Source organism: Humulus lupulus, chromosome 8, assembly GCF_963169125.1.
Source record: "Humulus lupulus chromosome 8, drHumLupu1.1, whole genome shotgun sequence".
Classification (NCBI taxonomy): Eukaryota; Viridiplantae; Streptophyta; class Magnoliopsida; order Rosales; family Cannabaceae; genus Humulus; species Humulus lupulus.
The window spans coordinates 119,127,402-119,148,977 of record NC_084800.1 but is presented as its reverse complement, the minus strand read 5'-3'; the positions used below and the strand labels follow the sequence as shown (position 1 = coordinate 119,148,977).

The 21,576-nt window shown below is 34.9% G+C and overlaps 1 long non-coding RNA gene across 2 annotated transcripts; it reads right to left on the bottom strand.

Annotated features, from left to right (window-relative positions):
- Positions 1-5,732: 5,732 nt before the first annotated feature.
- Positions 5,733-11,297, bottom strand: LOC133798378 (uncharacterized). 2 transcript variants are annotated; one of them, XR_009875843.1, is made up of 4 exons: positions 10,966-11,297; positions 9,628-10,621; positions 8,306-8,477; positions 5,733-6,067 (listed from the first exon to the last, which is right to left on the bottom strand). It is a non-coding gene; the product is annotated as an uncharacterized LOC133798378 (long non-coding RNA). The 2 variants fall into 2 exon arrangements; XR_009875842.1 differs by having other exon boundaries at positions 9,628-10,735; positions 10,966-11,295.
- Between the last annotated feature and the right edge of the window lie 10,279 nt (positions 11,298-21,576).

Sequence of the window (21,576 nt, the reverse complement as noted above, 5' to 3'; positions counted from 1 at the left end):
GGGACAGACGGAAGACCAATGAAGCGTCTGAAAAACCATACTAGATAGACCATAAGCTTTGTCGATGACGAAGCCTCAGATTTGCTAATCCTCACCAAGATGCTTTAGTCACTTCATTGTTATTTCGAATTGTTTAACTAAACATATATTAATTGACAATGGAAGTTCAACTAACATTTTATTCTTGCATGCTCTTAGGGGGATGGGGATTGACGAGCCCACCATCATCTATAAATCAACCATGCTTGTGGGATTTAGTGGTGAGAAGAAGCACTTTGTTGGTGAAGTGACATTGCATGTATATGCCGAAGGAATCAACCTTCAGACCAAATTCCTTGTAGTCGACTCACCCTTAGCTTACAATGCCATCATTGGATCCACAACATGAAAGCAGTCTCGTCAACATACCACCAAGTCATTCGTTTCCCAACCAAGTGGGGAGTGAAAGAGATTTGGGGCGCACATAAGACAGCATGGGATTGTTAGCAGACTACACTAAAGGGCAATCAAGTCTCTCCATAACAATTATCACACACTACATTGTCAACTACACCTATAGAACTAGAATTGGAGGATTTAGACGATGTAAGCATTAGTGAAGAATTCCTGGAGCATTATGTCCAGATAGGATCGAATCTTAAACCCGACTTCCGAGATTGACTCATTGAATTTTTGAAGAAGCGCCATAATTGCTTTGCATGGCCTCACAAAGACATAATAGGTTTGAATCCTAATATAATTGTTCATAAGTTGCAGGTAGACCCAGATTACCCTCCAGTCAAACAAAAGAGGAGAAAATTGTCTCTAGAGCATAATAAAGTAATCAATGAGAAGATCCAAAAGCTAATTGACATAGGGTATATTTGAGAGGTCGACTATCCTAACTGGTTAGCTAATGTTGTTGTGGTGAAAAAGAACGGAAAGTGGCATGTTTGTATTGATTTTACAGATTTAAATAAGGATTGTCCCAAAGATTCGTTCCCATTGCCACACATAGATATGATGGTGGATGCAACAACTGGACAGAAGCTACTCAACTTCATGGATGCCTTCTCAGGATACAACCAGATACTCATGCATCCAGAGGACCAAGAGAATACCGCATTCATCATTGAACGGGGGACATTCTACTTCAAAGTCATGCCTTTTGGACTCAAGAATGCAGGAGCGACATACCAAAGGCTAGCCAATCGGATGTTCGCAAAGAGGCTAGGAGATTCAATGGAAGTGTACATTGAAAATATGCTAGTCAAGTCCTTGGTTGCCCTAGACCACCTCGACCATCTGCAACAAGATTTTAAGGTACTTGAAAAATATAATATGAAATTGAATCCTGCCAAATGCTCTTTTGTTCTATCGTCAGGAAAGTTCTTAGGCTACATGGTGGTCAAGCATGGAATAAAAGAAAATCTAGAACAAATAAGGTCAATTCAAAACATCCAACCACCCAAGAACATCAAAGGTATAAAAGTATAAATGGTATGATAGCAGCACTAAGCCAGTTCATATCATAATCTACAGAACGTTGTCATATCTTCTTCTCAAAACTAAGAGTAAAGATTTTATATGGACAGAGGAGTGTCAGAAAGCGTTTGACAAACTCAAGGCATATCTCTCATCACCACCGCTAATGGCCAAGCCTAAAGATGGAGAGACACTTTACATTTACCTAACAGTGTCAGAAATAACCATTAGTGTCTTTCTCATAAGGGAGGAAGGTGGTAAGCAAAAACATGTTTATTTAATATCTAAAACTCTATTGGATGCAAAAACTAGATAGAACTAGCTAGAGAAGCTTGCCTTAGTGCTCGTCATAGCAAGATGGATGCTCATACCCTACTTCCAGTTTCACCCTATAGTAGTGCTCACTCAATATCCACTTCGCTCCACACTACACAAGTCGAAGCTCTCAGTTTGATTCACAAAATGGGTTGTAGAGCTCAGCGAATACAACATCACATTTTAGCCAATGACTATATCATGTTGAGCCCCATGAGAAATTTACCATTATATATTCATACTTCTCACATTCATTAAGGACACCAACACCACAAATGTGCCCCTCTTCTAGCACTCGATGGTCCCTAAAACGGAAGTGAAACTCTAAGTCATTTTTAGCGCTCTACAATCCTAAAATGTACAATCAACCTTAGGTCCATGCTTTTTAATGCTCTACAGTTTTAGAGAAACAAAATGGCTTTGAAATACATCTCTAGCATTCTAAGATTCCATGATGGATATATACCTTTAAGTAGACACTCCCTAGCACTCTACAATCCTAAGTTAATGGATACCTCTATTTAACCAAATCCTACATTTCTACAATCCACATTATTGTTCCCAACACTTGACCACTATTCAAGTAAAAAAAAACCCCTAGTTTCAGCCCATGAACTACCAAGGCCCACAAACACATTTAGGCTTTCTTCTATCACTTATTTCATATCAAAAAGTCAAAAATTAAGAACATCAAGAACATTCAAGCTATTCATAAAAAATCCAAAAGAAACGTTGTCTTAAAACTACTCCAAAATCAATTACAAACCCAGAAAATGTACCAAAATATAAATAATTCCATACTAAGAAACATTAAAGAAAAAATAAATTAAGAAAAGGAAACCTGAAAATGAATAAAAGAAGACAATCTACTCCTGAGATGACTTTACTGTTAAAAGCTCTCCACAAATGTTTAGAAAATGAGAGTAAGTCAAAGTGAAGGGGAGAGAAAGACTATGATATCTTTAAACAAAAAATAGGCCACATGCAGATTTGTCACAGATACACAAAAGAGGGAAAATTGACAATATTCAAATCAATCCCACATGACAACCACATCTCAAAATATCTTATTTTAATTTGTTGAATTATTTATTTATTTAATTTAATTTAAGTTTAAGTTATGTTTACAATCTACAGTTAAATATAAGAATATTCTGTTAAATATAAAAATATTGTGTTAAAGTTAACGGAAAAAAATAAAAAACCGTTAAAACCAAGAATTTCCGTTATCTACACACTATTTTATATAGAAGAGATATATAGTCATATATTAATATAAAAGTAAGATAGTAAAAAAATTAATATATGACTATATTAATTACTATCTTACTTTTATATTAATATATGACTATATATCTCTTCTATATAATAAGTGTGTAGATAATGGAAATTATTGGTTTTAACGGTTTTTTATTTTTTTTAATATTAACTCTAACCGAATATTCCTATATTTAATAAAATATTATTATATTTAACGGTAGTTTGTAAACACTTAAACTTAAATAAAATAAAATAAATAATTAAAAAATTAAAATAATATATTTTTGAGATATTTTACAATGATAATTATTTAAAAATAATAATTAATTAAACAAATTAAAATATAATATTTTTCAGATATTTTACAATGATAATTATTTTAAAATGATAAATAATTAATCAAATTAAAATATAATATTTTTGAGATATTTCACAATAATAATTATTTAAAAATAATAAAATCATATGTTTTATAACTTAAATAAAATTTAATTAAACTTGAACTCAACTATTAGAATAATATAATATTAAAAATATAATATAATCTACTGTGAATTAACACAAATTTTTTTTAAACAACTAGTAAAAAACTTAATTTTAAAATCCATTTATAATATTTAATATTACATTAAATATATAATATATAATCTCTTGTTGTCACTCTCAAATTCAAAAACTGTAACAAAATGTTATACCAAAAAATTGGAGATCAATGGCATGACAATAAAGATGACAAAATGCATCCTAGGAGGCTAAAGAGAGTGATCCTAGGAGAACCCAAGGATGAGGTCTGAGGAGAACTCAAGAAAGTGGTCTTATGAGACCCCAAGGAGAAAGTGGTCTTAGGAGACCCCAAGGAGAAAGTGGTCTTAGGAGACCCCAAGGAGTATGTGGTCCTAGGAGACCCCAAGGGTGTGTCCGAGGTAAGCCTCCCAAGGTTTCCTAAGTGTTGGCTCGAAAGTGTCCAAGGTAAGTAGCTAAGGAGGAGGAGTCCCATGCAAGTCAAGAATGGAGATTTAGATTTTGACAAGGAGAGCCTACACAATGTCCGATCGGACATAGTTGGGAGATGCTAAAGGAGAGTGCCTCAGACTTGTCCAAGGTGAGATGCCAAGGAGGATGCCTCGGACCACCTTGGTCCAAGGAGAAGGCCACAAGGTCCGAAGGGACCTTGAATGGAGGAGGTATGCTCGGACTTGTCCGAGGAGAGAAACAAGAGAGAAGGATGCCTCGGACCACCTTGGTCCGAGGAGAAGGTCATCATGTCCGATCGGACATGTCATAGAGGAGGTTGCCTCAAAGTTGCCCGAGGTGAGGTGTCAAGGGAGTTGGCTCGGACCACCTTGGTCCGAGGAGAGCCAAGCTTGTATCACCTTGGTCCAAGGAAAGCATGAAGGAGTAATCAACATGCATGTGAGACTACGTCAAAATCCTCAGAACGACTTCAGCAAGAGTTGGTCTAAGCATCCGGAAATCTCTCATTCCTCACTCAAATTGAGGAATCAGTTGTATTTTAAATATTTCTTGTAATATAAATATAAGATGAATAATAAAATATCCCTATCTAAAGAGGATATTAGTTGAGTATCCCAGGCCTATAAATAGATGGCTTATGGATGAGAGAGGGGCTCTTTTCTGCTTCTTCTTTCTAGAGAGAGAAATTTGGGTCTGAGTATTCTAGAGAGAGAAAGTGCTGAAATAAGAGAGAATTCTTGTATTTTTGCAATCTGTACTGAAGAAACTAAGTTGGCTCAGTCCATCTGATCTTGAGTACAGATCTATAAATCACAACTCTAAGTGGATTAGGCTATTACCGACAATCGGGGTTGAATCACTATAAAAATCTTGTGTGTTCTTTATTTTCTTTATTATACTGTCTGTGTCGTATAAAATCTCTTGAAGGCTTGTCGTATTTGACGTTCTCACGTCGTTGGCTAAAAACACAGCCAACACAAACATATACTTAAACAAAAATAAATATAGGAAATTTTCATAAATACGATAAATAACAAAAAAAAAATTGAAATTTACGGTATTTCAATTTCCTTACAAATATACAGTAAATCTGAAGCCCACAAGCCCAAAACCCAATATCATGCATACGGTAACCCCTAACCCACAAACTTAACCTATTACAATCTCGCTCATTCTTGTAACATGTTGTCTTCATCCTTGTTACAAAAATCTGCAAAAGCATCCGAAAAAACATAAAAAAATAAAAAACTAATTCAAGAGCTTACAAATTCGTGAAGTCTGGGCAAAATCAAAATTTTTCTACTACAACCTATTACGAAATTTCCAAAATAATGTGTCTACAAAAACAACTTCACGACAAAATTAAAACATCTATTTTGTGGTAAGTTATCTTGTTCTTCTATTTTGTTCTTGGTATATCTTGCATCTAGAGTAGATAATTAGTTTAGAACTTTCGAAACTCACTAAAACAATCTATCAAAATCATATATTTTGTCACAGATCTCCATAAAATCATAGACAAATTTTAACATGGTATCAATTGTAAACACAGGAAATCTTTTTATAAAAAATATGTTACACTATTATAATCATCTTTCTCATAATTTCTCCATTTTATTGTAAATATTTATTAATATATAAGTAATTTGAAATCAGACCAGGACATTAACAACCATGTAACATATCTTTACAAAAACATAACACAAGTTAACAACATCTAAACAAATATAACCTGGTATGTATAGAACAAAACCATTATCTTGCAACTTGAACAAACAAAAAAAAACATGATAGAGAACTTACGTGTTAAAAACCTGTAACAAGCTTTTACAAACAACGACAACTATAAATTTACATATTACGAACCTGTAACAAGCTTTTACAGACAACGATAACTATGAATTTACATGTTACAAACATGTAACATGCTTTTACAGACAGCATAATACATAGGTTTGTAACATGCTTTTACAGTGCTACTACCACTACTACCACACAAACCTTCATCCTCAACATTTTTGGAGACATAATTTGACCCATTTCCAACCCCCACCTGTTGAGCAAAACAATGTAAAATAAAGGGTTATTGATAACCAACTACACTTCAACAAGTTCAAAACAAATTCCTCTTTATGCAGTAAAACTCCAAACTTTTTCCAGCCAAGGTTGTAATTCATAATTAAAAAAAACAATTTTGAACCCAGTTATCATTCCTTGTCATCTTTTTTTAGTGAATAAATGTGCCTTTTATTCATAAAAGTAAGACAATATATAAAATAGCTGCTAATTAAAATAATCCCTTTTCATACTCAAAATATCCCAAATGAAAACAAGCTCGCGAGTAGAAATAAGAGCTTTCTTGTTCAAAAAATCAAACACCCAGAAAAGTTTCACACAAAAGAATTCATCATCTAAAGAATTGTATTGTATTGTTTCAAGAGAAATAAATAAAGAAGAAGAAGATGGCATATGGATAAAGGAGTAAACTTTCTGAAGCGAAGAGCAGAGTTGGTGACTTTGGAGATGTTACAGGACCATAATATAGAGTCAAAACAAGTCATGAAAGATCACAATCAAAGCAAGCTACATCATAACAGAGTACTTAGTGTCATAGCCCTAATGAGCAAGATGCATGCCTTTTATCAAGAGGTCAAGAGTTGTATCAATGGTAACTGAAGAGCTATATCAATAGTTCCACACTTAATCCGTCATTATAATAAACATCAACCAAATAAATTCAAAAAAAAAAATCAGACTTTTTTTATGAGAAAGGAGAAGCTTCCCTTTTTATTTTCTTAGTAGCACTTGAAGAAGCAACAATGGAGTTCCTTCGTAGCCAAATTTAGAAATCTCAAATACTTGAAAACAAATGATTCAAACACCAAACCAACAAATTGTTAGTAGCGGGAGATAAAAAATTTCAGTCATCTTTGGGAGAAAATGGAGAAGAGAGGAGCTGAGAAATAAAAATGAAGAGAGTTAGAATTTTCAATTGGAGAAAAATGAGATCTAAAAATTTTCTACCGTATAAATTTTTTTTTAAAAGTTTCTGTATTTTTTAAACAAAATACCATATAAAAAAAAACAACCATATATTTCGAGTTTTTTTATACTTTACAGTGAAGGGTGTAATTTTCCTAATAAATAAATTATTTAATTAAAATAAAATATTTATTTTAAAATTTATATGATATTAATATAAATTTTATAAATAAAACTAAATAAATGCTTGCTTGTATATCTAGTAATATATATATATATATATATAATTCTAAAACTCTAAGTTACGTAACTATTTTTTAATATAAGTCAAAAAAGTCAGATACTTGTATATATTAGTGAGAGTACACTTGCAACTGCATGTGCTTCTACCAATTAGAATAAAACACTTTTTGATTGTGTTGTAGAGTGAATGATCTGTCATGCTTTTTTGGTCTTAGTAGAAAATGTATAATCTTAAATATTAAATTCCACCCAGGTTACGGTTCAACATCATGAAGACCAATATCACAATATATACTTTTTTTTTTAATGAAATCACAACATATATATACTTAGTACAATGTAATATGCTAAGTTTCAGTTGGCTATCAGTTATGGATTCTTTGTAGTTCTTTTTGTAAATAAAATATTTAAGGTTCCTTTGTAGTTCTTTTAATAAATCTTACAATCAAATTTAAGGCTGCTTTGTAGTCTGTTGTATATAAAACATTCTTTTATTCACTTAATGATTCTACATCCACTCAAGAAGATTGAATTGATGTCCTATATTACAACAACAAATGGATTCAACAGTAAATCTAAGCTCTGAGCATTATCATATGCAACACAACACTTGTACTAAAATTATCATAGAAATAAAAACCTGAATTAGAGATGAATCGTGAACTAAAAGATCATCAGTCAAGCAGCCATTAATTAACCAGAACAAATATATTCTCCTCTCAATAAATAAGGATTACCAGCAAATAATCAAGTATATAAATGATGCAATTTTTTAGAATTGAAAATAGTTTGCTTTTAGAATTGAAAAAGACATTTATTCATAAAATTTAAAATGGGAGAAAAGAGTGCATTTATAGAGTACAATGGATAGTGCCACCAGCCAGAAGTGGAACAGAGGAAACCAAGACAACAGTTAGAGACTACTCTCTAACCAAAGCAATCACAATTCCTCCAAACAATGTCAATGCAAGTTGTATAAACTTTATACCTGCAAAACGTACTATGTCTTTCCTAAATGCACAACATTTCAGTGCACAAATTTTCCATTGTTTCAACAATTAAGTACCTTATCTCCCATTGCATCTTGGATATAGTGTCACCAGCCATTCTCCCCACAATTTCGCCAGTGTTCATCTTCTTATTAAAGAAAGTCATTTCTTGTCTCAATATAGTTTTCAGGAACAAACTTCCTATTCTTACAACTTGTCTCTCCCATGTGGCCATCCAGTTCGCCACCTCTAAACAACATTAAAAAAATGAGTTAATTATACTTTCATGGAAAAAAATTTACATGCAACTTCTCTAAGCATAAAACAAATTTGATTTTACTTGAGCATGAGAAATACTTAAGGAGGAATGCTACAGCAGCAACCCCCATCGCCAAGTAAACAAATTTTATAGAAAGCTGATATCATTTAAGGGAAAATAATCAATATATAAACTTCTACATATCACGGTATATTGATTAAATCAAAGCATCAGATTGGTCTTGTATTTCATTGTAAACAACACGAACAATGTGTTTGTTATTGTTTTCAAAAGTAAAATGAATCATAAAGGCAGTCTCTATTGTTCTTTAGGATCACAAGCATTTATGGGCAGCTATTGTAGAAAATTGTCCATTGACATAACAAATTGAGGCACAAAACTATTAAGAAATTGTAGATTACTTTATTGTAAGACGAAGAGTCAAGTAGATTAATTTAAAACCATAGGAACTCATAAATTCTAACACTAAATCAGAATAAAGAAAATTTCCTCACATTCTTTCCAAGAAAAAAAAACCATAAGACGAACAAAAGATTAATTTATATATGACTTCCTAAGAACTCATTAGAAGACTCCTCAAATATGAGGATATAACCATATAGCAAAAAAGCAGACAGTACAACAATGCCATAAAATTTAAATTATCATCGGCCCAAATAAATCTTCTTATTTGAGTCGATAACAACACATTGACATTATGATTGGAAAATTCATACCCAAATATACTTGATCTGGTTAGTTTTATGTGTTCATTTTTTTTGTTTTGATACCTCATATAACCTTTTTTTTCTCTTCTTTTGTGTGAACACTTGGTTAAGGCAATTTTCAGCCTAAAGTTGGACGCTATATGGATAAAAAGTCAACTCAACATGAATCCCTATATTATAGATCATGTTCATGCTCAGCTCTACATTAATAGTGAATAAAAATACTCAATCAACGATTTCCTGTTAGAAACATATATAACATCGTAAAGCTTTAATCAAATAATAACAAAATCAACCCAAATAATTAAATTTAAACAAAATCAAATCAACTCAATTAGCAAAATCTTGACATAACTCATCATTAAAATAATTGACTTAAATTTCAATAAGAAATACCAAATGCTCATCTTACTCTTTCTTCTCAGCCTTGGGTTGAGTCAAAGGCTTAGCTTGTCCACCTAAAATACATAGAAAACTACATAACTTAGTTTAGACTATTTTCAAATTGCAAAGACGGATTACACAAATCAAGCTTTATAAAAAAAGTAAATCGAAAGACAGGGAAATATAGATTTCTAATCCAATCTAACAACCATGAACAACACTTGAAAAGCATAATGAAAATAATATATATGTACATGTTTTTATACTTATCATCTTTATGATATTTATGTGCATGTAGAAGAATCACCACCAACGACTATATAAGAAAGAGTATAGAAACATATATTTAAGAAATGAAAGCCAGTAAAGGAAAATGAGAATAATTAAACTATATATAAGGATTGAGATTTTGATACGGAAAAAGGATTAGTAATTGCAGTGATAATTATGCAGGCTGTGATGGAACTTTTATTTATCTAACATAAAAGCAAAGAACAAAACATGAGAAACTATTGTCTTTAAAACAAAAACTTATTGGTTATGAAAGACCCTATGTTTTATAAATATAAATAAATTTGCTCAAATGAGCAAAAAAAAGCCACAATTTTGCCATTCTAATTTGAAATACTGATAAAAAAAAGCACAGACACAATAAATTTAACTCTTAGGAAGTGAAAGTCAAATATTATTAACACATATACATATAACTCTTATTGAACTGATTGTTTGATAAACTACTTTAGCATAAACATGACAATGGATAGTGTCACCAGCCAAGAGTGGAACAGAGGATACAAAGACAACAGTTAGAAGCCACTCTCTAACCAAAGCAATCACAATTCCTCCAAAAAATTAATGTCGATGCGAGTTGTATAAACTCTAACATATGTATCTTTCCATATACAACCAGCAGTACAGCTGGAACCAACAACACTGCCACTGCCAAGTCATCGTCTTCCTTTCTTCTCAGCTACTCCTTGAGCCTCCTTTTGTGCCATTTTCACCTTTATTGCTATTGTGCCCTATTAGAATAGGCGACACAATTACAAAATGAGCAACTATTTACTTGAATATTGAAGCCACTTAACAATTAACTTGTACAAGAAGTGGGAAAGGTTGATCGGAGTTAACCAAATCTGATAGTAGCAAAGAACAAATTAGATTGATTGTGATTAAGAAGTAACATTAGAAACCTCCACGAGTATGGAAGCAGCTATGGCAAGGTCAAAGTAAATGCAGCAATAATTCTTACCTGGTACATGCTACACCCAATATTAATATATAAAAAACATAAAAGAAGGTTTAAAAAAGAAAGAGAAAAAAAGGAACAAATTCGAGATTATTACAAGGGAATTGTGTTTCGTACCTGGGAAATAAGGGAATTGTGTTTCAGATTAGAGGAGAGAAGAGTCGAGAGTGAGGTGGCGATAGAGAAATAGAATTTGAAGCCATGTATATCACTTTGGGTTTGAGTTTGAGTTTGAGTAAGGCGGTCACTAATTCTATCAGAGATAATTGAAATACAAAGCTCTCACAAAGATTTGAAAACCAAGTCTATAAATGTCCAAGCAGGGAAGACTGAAAGAAATAATAACAAAAGTCGGCAAGACAGGGGAGAGAGAAAGGCGAATTTTTCCCAAGTAATATATCAATCTTCCAGCATATGCAAAAAGTAATAATATAAAATTGAGCAAATAAAAAAAGAGAACACATTATAAAGAAAATGAAATTACATGTTACAAAACAGTTGCCTCATAAGTGAAAATACAAATATGTGCATGATTAAAATAAAAATGATTTACATGTCCTATACAAATACCATTTAGTACTTTATTACAATGATGTTCGGTAAACATTAAAAAAAATGATTTTTTGTTTATTTAATTAAATATTTGAAAACAGAATAGAAAAATACGGTTTACATGTCTCTATTTTTTATTTTTCTAAATTTTAAATTTTTTGAAAATAAACTTTTCATACTTTCAATTTTTTTAAAATACTTTCTTTCTCTTTCTTCCCTTTTTTCTATTCGGGTTGTTAGATGCAAGTTTATTTTTTTCTCCTCCGATATGCATAGTATTCCGTTGATTCTCTGTCGCCATGGTCGCCGGCGAAAAATCGTTCTCAAGATCGGCTTTCGACAACCGTCGTTTTCCTCAACTCTCTCACTCCATCGTTTACCTCCTCGACTCCGACAATGTTTCAGCTTGCTACCGTCGAACTACTTGTCGTTGTTGTTCGCCATGGTCACCGGAGTTCAGATATGGAGGAATTTTTTTTTAGAATAGCAGATATCAAGATATTAATAGTCCTGTTATTATAAAAAATAATAATAAAATAAAACTATTACCTTACCGAACATCATTTTGTTTTCAAACATAAAAAATTTAAAAATATAGAAAACATTTTTATTTTTATATTTTAAAAATAAAAAATAAAAATATTCCCGAACACACTCTACATAAGTAATTTTACTCATAAAGAAAAGGAAAAATAATAAGACAGAAGGATCTAAGTTGAAAAATGAAAAAGGGAGGACAACAGTTTATCCACGCTTAGTATATAGTAATTGAGATAAATATATACAGGACAATTCTTCTATAGGGGCTTCACTTTAAGCCCTATCAGTGGGGCTCTCAGTGTTTCTCGATCCGTTAACAATTTTCGGCGCGACCTTTTTTTATGACCGTGTATATTGTAGCTATTTAGAGCATCTTGCAAATTTTTAGAAAATTTTGAATAGTTTACAGTACCGAAAACTAGGTTCAAACATGTTGTTTTCCACGCGCATAAAAAAAATTAGTCACGCGTGCAACAACATGTTTGAACTTAGTTTTCAGTACTGTAAACTATTCGAATTTTTCTGAAAATTTGCAGGATGTTCTAAACAGCTACAATATACACGCTCATACAAAAAAATCGCGCCAAAAACTATCCACGAGTCGAGAATACTGAGAGCCCTACCGGTAGAGCTTAAAGTGAAGCCCATATAAAAGAATTCCCCTATATATATGTGTGTGTTAATTATATCTCATATTTACAAGCAGTTAGTAAAATAAAATCTACTTGCTAATATTATAATAATATATGCATTTATTATTTAACGTAAAAAATGTGATATACTATCTAGCTACATTCCAAGTTGCTCTTTGTATCGAGCGCCGCACTTCAATACCACTTAAACATTAGGTTCATTTCGGGCTCATTGATCTCCATGTCCTCAAAGATCCCAAATACTACTCCTAGTATCGAGCAAAATAGTAGATCTCAGAAGCATTCAACATCAAAGGATGAGAAGTCAAAAGTTACAGTAGCACATGAGACCACATGAAGTAACAAGTTTATGTGTCCTAACTTTGGACCAATCTTTTTGCCCTCGCCACTCGACATTCTAGACCTAATCTAGGTCTCTTAACACAATGGTGAGTAATGGATATCAACTAAAAACACACATCCCAATTTTTTTTCTAGTTAATGCTACTACTTTCTAAGTCAACTTAACTTGACTCAGAGAGTAAGGGACAACTTTAGTGGCCAAAAATTGCATTGGGCCTAAAACAATTACACTATCAGCCCAATTGGACATTAGAGTTCATTAAACGACAATAAGTCTATTAAGTCAAGTCAATAAAAAAATATCTTGGGCAACTAGGCCGATTCTCAGTCCCAAGTAAAACACAACCCACTAACCAAGAGTACCTGTGGGCTTTGACCACGCCCTAAACCCAAAAATCTTATCCAAACATACCTTCAGAACATGTCAAACACATGAGAAAAATGCTATCAGTTGGAGCAGTCTCCAGCTCGCCCAAGAGAATCAATTTTCCTCCTAAAAAGGAGGAAGACCACTTCTCACCGCCATTCTTCAGGAGTTGAGCAACTAACCACTAAGGCCTCTATAAATACAAAGGCCTAAGCCTCATGAGAGGACATGTTCACTCAATGAACCCTTACTCAAGCACTCACTCAATAGCTCTCAAATGCTCTCTAACACTGTTGAACTGACTACTTAGTTTAGCCCATCGCCATCATGCTACGACGACTTTATAATCTTTGAATTTATTTTCTTTCCATTTATATTGTACTTGAATTGTTTACTAAATTGACCATCAGAATCCCTTCGCCCGACACCACGCAGGTGTCCTAAGCCTTTTACAATCTTTCTTCCTTAGTTCTACAGGTTATCAGAACCTGCAATCAATCTATTATGATTATTGTAGATTTCAATCTGCACATCTATCTGGTGTGATTTAGTGTTTTGTCTGTATGCATAGAGTAGCTAGCATGGCCAAATTGCTTAGAGTTCTTAAGAGTTGTCTAGATAAGGCTCAACAAAGGGAACTATGAAGGAAGATTAGAAAGATACGAAGAATAAAGGCGTGCTTTAATGTGAGAGAAGCATTGAGGAAATAGTTGATCCCTTTGTGGCAGTCAACAAGCGCATTCAAGACGTGATTTGGGATGGAGGATTACGAAGTTGCGAGAAAAAGTACGACGCACCCAAGAACAGGATTTCCACAAAGAAGACGCAAAAAAAGCTTGATATTATATGGAAACAAGTCAACGAGAAGTATCCGAAAGGTGAAAAATAAAGTCGTACACTATTGATGTAACACAAGACAACGAGGATTCAAATTGACTATAGAATCATTTGATCAAGGAATCACCGTAGAGTTGATGAACAAACTTGAAGATTCCCACCCCGTTCACAGCATGTGTGCTTTTATAAATTTGTGCGGCATGTGACTTAGTTTTAGATTAGATGTTTTTTTCTCAAACTTCGATGATAGTTTGGTGTATTAAGACAAATTGTTTTCCTTTATGATATAGAGTTACTTGTTTATGGAAGTTGGTGAATTTATGCATAATTATGATTCTTGGCCTAGAGAGTTATACTAAGTCATGTTGTTGGTTTCAGAAGTAAGTTGGAGTCATACCTCCTAGGAGATTTGTGCAAATGAATGATGGAGTAAACCACAATATTAACAACCCACCTACTACAAGATGAAAAACTCGAGCAAATAACAACAATGATAACTCTTTATCAACTGATAAGGGGAATGAGTGCAATGCCAATCGTCAGACTGACTATCAAAGATTGGAAACATGATTTGTTACAATACATGAGGATATGAGAAGGCATGCAGAAGAGATCCTGCCAATGAGGTAGTAACAAGCATAGCCGACACAAGAGGTTAAAGATGTTCAACAACCCTTTGTACCAATAGTAGAGGATCTTGAAACTGGGAATCATTTGGAGCCACTATACAAAAGGATTAGAAAGCAACATCCTCTAGTTTTTGAAGGAGCACTAACCCATTAAAATCTCAACAGTGGATTTCATGCAAGTTGTGGGTAATGAAAGAGTAAATTGTGCTAGTCACATGCTGAGGAAAGACGTAAGAATTTGGTGGGGGTGGTTTCTTAGGCAAGGGATGTCACCACAATGACTTGGGTAGAGTTTTAGTAGGTATATAATGAAAAATATTATAATGATGCCATTTGGGCATCGAAAGTGGACGAGTTCACCAATATGATTCAAGGGAATATGACAGTGACAGAGTACGCCCTGAAATTTGACAGATTAGGTAAATTTGCGGTTGACCTAGTGCCAACCAATACTATGAGAGTAGATCGTTTTCTACATGGATGGAAGCCGATGATAGCTACCTGCAGGTGATGCATCGCCTGCAATGTCTTGTCATATACTTCACACTTTAGGTGATGCATCGCCTACAGTGAGGCGATGCAACACCATATAAGCAAGTCTAACTTCTCAAAAGTGACCTTAAACACCTCCAAATACTCATAAAATTTTTGGGCATGTTTAGACACCTCATTATATCACTTTAGACCCATAAAAGTCAATTATAGATGCCTACAACAAAATCTCATATTTTCACTTCAACTTAAGTGAAAAATTGTTAAGTGTTTTACACCACTTTGTGTAAGACTACTTAACCATTATATTTAACCAATCTCAACAATAACAACCTGAATGATCATAATAGGAAAGGAAATGATAGTTCGGGATAGTCTAGTCAAGACAAGAAGTCCAAGGACAGTAAAGGAAATGGTCGTACTAGAAACAAAGAATGGACGAGGTACCCTGAGTGAAGTAAGTGTAAAAGGCGTCATCTAGGAGAGTGTCAGACAAATGCATGTTACACATGTGGCATCGAAGGTAGATGAGTTCACCAAACTGGTTCGAGGAAATATGACAGTGATAGTGTACGCCCTAAAATTTGATAGATTAGATAACCCTAGGCTTAAACCTAACTCGATAGTAACCAACACTAACCATCTCAGATGGTACTCATAATTATTTAGTGTTAAAAATTATCCATTTATCAATGACTTATTCTTACCCATTAAACACTTCCACTTGACATTTACAAGCTTGGAGTTGGATTTCCATAATTAGTGAATTTCTTATTATAGGAGTTTCGGTCTCATCCTTCTAGATGTAGAACTTACCAATTTTCTTGTAAGAGGTTTGGTGAAAGGATCCGCTAAGTTTGCACTAGTTCTCTCATATGAGATTGATATGATTCCATATTGAATCAATCGTCTCACATACTCATGTCTTAGACTTATATGTCTAAGACTTCCCATCATATATGCCATTATAAGCTCTAGCAAGTGTGGTTTGACTATCACATTGTATCAAGATCATTAATACCTTATCCATAGAAACTAGGATATCTAACATAAGATTCCTAAGCCATTGATACAGATTTTTTTCACCACAAGTGTACAACATTATTATAGTATAGTTTTAATTGAAAAGGATATTGAACCCATAGGGATTGGTTTATTAATTTGCTAATTACTAAACTTTTAATGCCATGGATAGCCATAACCGTTACACTTTGTGCTTTTAAATAGTGCTAGACTCTCTAATCAAGTCATTTGGCCATAAACGTGTAACTAAAGGTATTTAACATGTTATGGTTAAAAAATTTAGTCAAAAGAAGTAATCATTTCATTAAAAAGTTTAAGATTGCATACGAGATCCCAGAATAAACGTTAAAAGGTCATTTTCAATTCAAAAGAATATAATAGGCCGACCTAAGCAGAAAAATTAGGGTTTGACGCTAGTTCCTCTATGAATCCCCGGCTGTGGTGGTCGAGCAAGCTGCATATGTATACGCCGCCACTGAAGCTCTCCAATTCATGGTTGGTCTAGCTTCCTTTTTCCCTTACCTGCACCACATAGCACCTATGAGCCAAGGTTCAACATGAAAACTTAAACATGCTCATAAGTAGTTAATAACATATTACAGAATCTTAATTAGCATGCCTAGCAGTAATAAATCTACTCGTGCATGCACTCAATCCAAATAAGTCACTATAAAGTCACCACGGGGCCCACTGCCTTATTTATTGTATAACTAGCCTTAAGGCTGGCAATGCGTACCATTCACTTTATTTTCAAAGCGACCATAGGGTCGGCCAAGCGTATATCACTTTCCTTGGCAGGCCTAACCAAATCGGCCTGCACTCAGCGCACTACTGTTGCCCTTAACTGATAAGTCAAGCCTTTCGGCCAGTGCTTAGCGCGTTGTTGGTGCCCTTAACTTCTAAGTCAAGCCTTTCGGCTAGTGGTCATCTATTGCTGCCCTTTACATATAAGTCAAGCCTTTCAATTAGATAATATAGACAAGCATAAATCATTTAACAATTATCTAGATACAGAGCATTCAAGCATGCTTAATCAAACAATCACAGGCATAATCATAGTCATGCTCATTCACAGAGCTCGAGCCCTAATCATAACCTAGGGTGCAATTTTCTTACCTCTAGTCTAAGCACTGGATAAATAGAAATGAACCTCAAGCATGATCCCCTCCCGAGCACTAGGGGTACCCTAGTCACAACCATAATAGAGGATATCCATCAATATTGAGTAAATAAAGGCTTCTAGACCGAGTCCTAGCCTTCGGGACCTCGAATTCTACTAAACCGGGTAGTATAATCCTCCTCGAGCCCTTAGGTTTGAGTCCCCACAACTCAAAAATTCACTTGGATATTCTTCCCAATTAGGTTCGTGGCGCACCGCTAAAGGGTCGCGACATGCTCTAAGGTAGAAAGCCATGGACCTGTTTTCACTGGACACGCGTTGTGGCGCAACCCACCAGGCGCTGCGGTGCTATGGTGGTTCAGAAGAACCACAACGCCCCTGAGTTCATATGGGTCGCGAGGCTCCAAGAACAGCGCCGCGATGAAACCCCACGAATCCATATTTCCAACATTTTCCTCAGAGTCAAATCCCTCAAAAATCATCCCAAATAACAACCAAAACCATAACTGAGTTCTAAACTCATAACAACACCTCATAGGCAACATATTCACATCAAAACTCACCCCAAACTCTCATTATAACTCAAAACCCAAATCTTGAGCTTCAAAGCACAAGAACACCTCAATAACACAAGAAATTCACATAAATTAAAAGAGAATTCTTACCTTAGTTGTGTAGTTATGACCCTAAATAGTACCTTAATCCAATCCCAGCTCCTATTTCCTTCAATTACAAAGTCAAGATCACTTCCAAGCTCTAAATTTCAAGACTCTTAAAAAAAACTCCAAGGAAGAGAGAGGAAGGCAACATGAGAGAGAGAGAGAGAAATGGAGCTATGTATCTTATTTCCTTCTAAAAGCTTCTAAGTGACTAAGCTATTCGAAGGCTAGGGAAAAGACCAAAATAACACTAGCCTTTACCTTAGTTCTCTAATGCCCTCAAGGGAAAAATGGTCTTTTGCCACCATTTCTCACTAATCCTCAGTTAACACCATATTCCCCAATCAATTCCAATATTCCTAAGTAATCACCAAATAACTTCCCATTACCCGATAAATCTCGGTAATGTACTAAATCACCAAAATACCCCTAGGCTCACCCCGAGTCGGGTATTTGACCCTGTAGTGACTAAACCGTTAACTTTCTCACTAGGATTTCCTCGTGCCGAATAACTAAAATATATCCACATAATAATGTGGTCTCAATCCTAAAACACATATATTTACAAATATACTCTTTGCGGGTCAAAATTATAAAAATACTCTTCTAATAAGAAACGAGCCCACATGCATGCTTAATACACCTAAACATGCTATAATAATCATATCATAATATAACTTACATAATTCACATAATCATGCATATAATCATAAATATGGACATAATATCCATGTATGCTCTACCTGTACACTAATCAAGGCACTAAGCCTGATTAACAAATTTGGGATGTTACAATTATCCCTTCCTTATAGGAATTTCATCCTAGAAATTTTACCTGAACAACTCAGGATACTGATCCCGCATATTTGACTCCAATTCCCAGGTCGCTTCCTTGACCTTGTTATTCTTCCATAATACCTTAACCAAAGGTATGGTTTTACTCTTCAAGACCTTGTCCATCCTGTCTAATATATGGACTAATTGTTCCTCATAGGATAGATCTGCCTATAGCTCCAAATCTTTGTAACTCAATACATGAGCCTAATCAAATACATACTTCTGAAGCATCAAAATATGAAACACATTGTGCACTATTGACAATGTCGGAGGTAAGGCCAACCTATAGGTTGCCTAACTAATCCTCTCCAAGATCTCAAAAGGTCCTACAAATCTAAGGCTCAACTTGCCTTTCTTCAGAAACCTCTTCACCCCTTTCAATGGTGAAACTCTAAGGAAGACATAGTCTCCCACTTGGAACTCTGCGTTTCTGCGCTTCGGATCTGAATAAATTTTTTTTCTACTTTGTGATGCGAGCATCCGAGCTCTAATCTTTTTGATAGCTTCATTGGTTCTCTGAACTGCTTCAGGACCCAAGTATTTCCTTTCACCCGTCTCATCCTAGTGAATGTGTGATCTACACTTCCTACCATACAACATCTCATAAGGAGCCACTCCAATGGTCGACTGATAGTTGTTATTGTAGGAAAATTCTATCAAAGGAAAATACTTACTCCACGACCCTTCGAAGTCCAAAACGCATGCCCGAAGCATGTCTTCCAGTATCTGAATCGTCCTCTCAGATTGACCATCTATCTGAGGATGGTAAGTTGTACTGAATTTCAACTGTGTACCCATAGCAATCTGAAAACTTCCCTTGAACTTGGAAGTAAATATGGGGTCTCGATTTGACACAATCAACTTCAGAGCCCCATGAGGACGCACTATCTCTCTCACATAGAGATCTACATACTAGTCAACTATATAAGTCACCCTCATTGATAGAAAGTGAGTTAATTTTGTGTATTGGGAATCATGTTGACCCACTGTCCTGGGCAACCCAACCACAAAATCCATTGTGATGTCCTCCCATTTCCACTATGGGATATCCAAAGGTTGTAATAGCCCTGGTGGTCTCTGATGCTCAGCCTTGACCTGCTGACATGTTAGGCACTTAGCCACATATTCAGTTACATCCCTCTTCATCCCAAACCACAAATATAAATTCTTTAGATCATGATTTATCTTTGTGGTGCCTAGATGAAAAGAGTAAGGGGTAGTGTGAGATTCATCCAGAATCTCCCGTCTGATAATAGCATCCATTGGAACACAAATCTGACCCTTGTATCTTAGTAAACCCATATCGGACATTGTATAGTCCCTAGCCACTCCAGCTAGGACATCCCCTCTAATCTTCATCAACTATGGATCATTCAAATGACATTCCTTTATCCTCTCTAGAAAAGTATACTACAGGGTGATGTTGGCTAACTAGCCCACCACTAACTTTATCCTTGCTCTGGCCATATCTTCTGCCAATTCCTTGGATATTTGCCTCGAACTGCATGATTGTCCCAGACCTTTCCAGCTTGACGAATCTGCCACCACGTTGGCTTTCCCAGGATGATACAGGATTTCATAATCATAATCCTTCACCAGCTCTAACCAATGCCTTTGTCTCATGTTTAAACCCTTATGTGTGAAGAAATACTCCAAGCTCTTGTGGTCAGTGTATATCTCAAAATTCTCCCCATAAAGGTAATGCCTCCATACCTTTAGTGCAAAGACCACCACTGCCAACTCCAGATCATGCATAGGGTATCTCTGTACATATTATTTTAACTGGCGTGATGCATAAGCAAGCACCTTCCCTGCATGCATAAGAACACAACCCAAACCCTGTCTTGAGGTATCACAGTGAACCATAAACTTTTCCTGATCTGTTGGAAGACTCAGTACTAGAGCTGTAACCAAGCGCTGCCTCAATTCCTAGAAGTTGTTCTCACATCTACCTAACCACGCAAACTTATGGTTCTTGCGTGCCAACTATGTCAGTGGGTTAGCTATCCTTGAGATCCTTTCTACAACGCATATGTAATAATCTTCCAATTCGAGGAAACTTCTGATCTATGATGCATTCTTTGGCCTTGGCCAATCTCTGACTGCCTCAATCTTAGCTGGTTCCATGTGACCAAGAAAGTCACATGTGGTAATCAAAACTCACACTTCTTGAACTTCGTATACATCCTATGCTCCCTCAATCTCTGTAAAACCAATCGGAGACGTTGTTCGTGCTCTTCCTTCGACTGAGAATAAACTAGAATATCATTGATGAAGACGATCACAAACCAATCCAGATAATCTTTGAACACCATGTTTATCAGATCCATAAGAGTCGTTGGGGCATTAGTCAAACCAAATAACATAACTAGAAACTCATAATGCCCATTTCTAGTGCAAAAAGTTGTCTTCGGTCTATCTCCCTCCTTGATCCTCAGCTAGTGATAATCATATCAAAGATTTATCTTTGAGAATATAGTCTTACACTGCAACTGATCAAGTATGTCATCTATCCTCGGTAGAGGAAACTTGTTCTTAATAGTTAATGTATTCAGTTCCCCGTAATCAATACACATCCTCAGCGAATCGTCTTTCTTCTTTACAAGTAACACTGGCACACCCCATGGAGAGAAATTGGGTCTAATAAAACCCAAGTCTAACAACTCTTGTAATTGTA